Here is a 2,500-nt window from a genome sequence, read left to right on the forward strand (position 1 = left end):
CCAATGTTATTTGAATTAACATGAGGAATATTTTTATGTCATATTTTATAGGTGTTTTTGTAACTGTTTTTCCTTTTACAATTTTTGTTTATTTTTAAAATTTGAATATATTTTACCTCTTTTCAGACCTGTGATGATGGATTGCCAAGCAGAAAAAAAAAAAGCTTCTCTTTGCTTTCAATCAGGATTCCAAAGCTGTTCAAGACACTTGTGCTGAGTGTGAAGAAGGCACCATTACTAAAAGAACATCATAGAAATGATCTTCTCATTTCAAGGAGGGGAAATTTGACCTCCCACACTCTCCATGTTCCAACTGACCTGTTCAGTTCAATGAAGATGAACTGAATGAGCTCATCCATGACGATCTGCACCAATGCACTTGGGAACTGATCCAGCAGATGGGTTGCTTTCATGATGCCCTAACCTGTCATCTTTACTTGATGCTTAAGGTCCAAAACCTTGGTGTATGGATGCCACATGGCGAGAACAAAAGAGACAAACTCCAGCAGTTCTCTATTGCTACCAGTTTGCTTGATCAACACTAGGCTTACTCATGGACACTGAGATTTCTTTATTGTACTCTCACCAATGATGAAAAATAGTCTCTTTATGTCAATGTGAACCAGGGGAAAAAACAGCTAAGTCCCAACACAGAGCTATATCCATGCAAGACAATGATTTGTGTTTGGATTGATTCACTACAAAAACGTTTGAAGGTAGAGCTTTATGTTTAGCAAATGTACTGGCTCAATGAAATAATCCAGCTGAAAAAACCTGACCAGTGACATGGCATACTTCTTCAACGTGACAACGCTTGCCTCCACATAGCTATTTTGATAAAAAATTCAATTAAGAGCTTGGTTACAAAATTCTACCACACCCACCTGGTATAGTGCCTTCACATTATCACCTTTTGCAGTTGCTCTCCAACAGTCTGCAAGGCATTGCATTCAACAATGACATGGAGCTAAACACATGGCTTAATGAATTCCTCAAGCCAAGACCTGATGATTCCTACCCTTAAGGCATTAACAAACCACTGTAACACTGACAGGAAGTCATGGACAATGAAGGAGAATATATATCATTGATTGATTTGTTTAGATCATTGATGAAAATAAATGGAATAAAAAGAATATTTACCTGACAGCCCAATATATAAATGTGTGTGTGTGTGTGTGTGTGTGTGTGTGTGTGTGTGTGTGCATTTCAGTAAATCATGCATATGTGCATATGTGTATATATGTGTGTGTTTGTTTACATTTACTGAAGCACAAAAGCTGCCATTGTCATCTTTTCCCCTGTCAGCAAATTGTCTACTGACTGTTCACCTTTGAAGATGTCCTAACTTGAAAAGCAGAGAAGAGATCTGTTTTAGTAACAGGGATCTTTTTTTTAAAAACACATACAATGATATTGTTCTTGCTATTTTTAACCACTAAGGGAGCACCTTCATGGTTTGTTGCCCTTACACCAGTGATGGAGCAAGAGTTTGTGTCACACCCGATGCATTCTTCCATCTGCTGCCTGATCCCACAGAAAAAGAAATAAAACCCACTTTGTAATAGGTGTGTGCATGTGTTTGTTTACCTTTTGCACATCACAAAAGATAGCTGAGGTGCAAGCATGGGTATTGTTATCCTTTCTCCTGTCAACAAATCATCCGGTGGCCTTTCACCATTGATGAAGATTCTAACTTGGAAAATGGAGAAGGATTAGTGACAGGAAAGGCATCTGCTTTTGTTTTTCAAAGAACTATGGAATAAATAATTCTTTACTTAAAAGCAAGTAGGAGCTAGCAGCAGAAAGGGCATTTAACTGTAAAATCCTGCCTCAAAATAGCACCCTATTTAAACATGAGCTATCAGTGAAAAACAGGTGTAAAACAAGCAAGCAAATGATATATATATATATATGTGTGTGTGTGTGAGTGCTTGTGTATATATATGTGTGTGTGTGTGTGTGTGTGTATGTACATATATATATACATATATATATGCACACATACATACATATATATATGTATATATACAAGCATACATATATACATACACGCATATACATACATACACACACACATACATACATACATGCATGCATACATACATACATACATACATACATACATACATACATAATATGTAATATATATGAGGCTGTACTTTGGTGCAGGTTGAATGATCAGCAGCAATAAATGTTTGTTTCAAAAGCTCCATTAACTTTATTGTATTTATTCATTTATTTATGTTTGTCAGTTCTATACAGGAGAGTATTAAACTCAATATAAGTTAAATGGGTTTTTCTTTCTTTCTTTCTTTCTTTCTTTTTTTTTTTCAGGCAAGCAGTAACCGATTTCCCAAAATGAAAATGGTGACATTTTTCTTGAAATAAATGAATAAATATCAACAAATATATACGCACTCACGCACACTGACACATGCATAGACAGATATTTTGCTCTCAATTATGCTTTTAAAATTAAGGAAAAATGATAGAATTG

At 35.5% G+C, this 2,500-nt stretch overlaps 1 long non-coding RNA gene across 1 annotated transcript in view; it reads left to right on the top strand.

Annotated features, from left to right (window-relative positions):
- Positions 1-185, top strand: part of LOC118766760 — a 58,483-nt gene extending 58,298 nt beyond the window's left edge. Inside the window, exon 2 of the long non-coding RNA XR_005002673.1 lies at positions 127-185. This is a non-coding gene — a long non-coding RNA (uncharacterized LOC118766760). The remainder of the gene's footprint in view (positions 1-126) is intronic.
- The last annotated feature ends 2,315 nt before the right edge of the window (positions 186-2,500 follow it).

The sequence above is a fragment of the Octopus sinensis genome, linkage group LG17, assembly GCF_006345805.1.
Source record: "Octopus sinensis linkage group LG17, ASM634580v1, whole genome shotgun sequence".
Taxonomy (NCBI): Eukaryota; Metazoa; Mollusca; class Cephalopoda; order Octopoda; family Octopodidae; genus Octopus; species Octopus sinensis.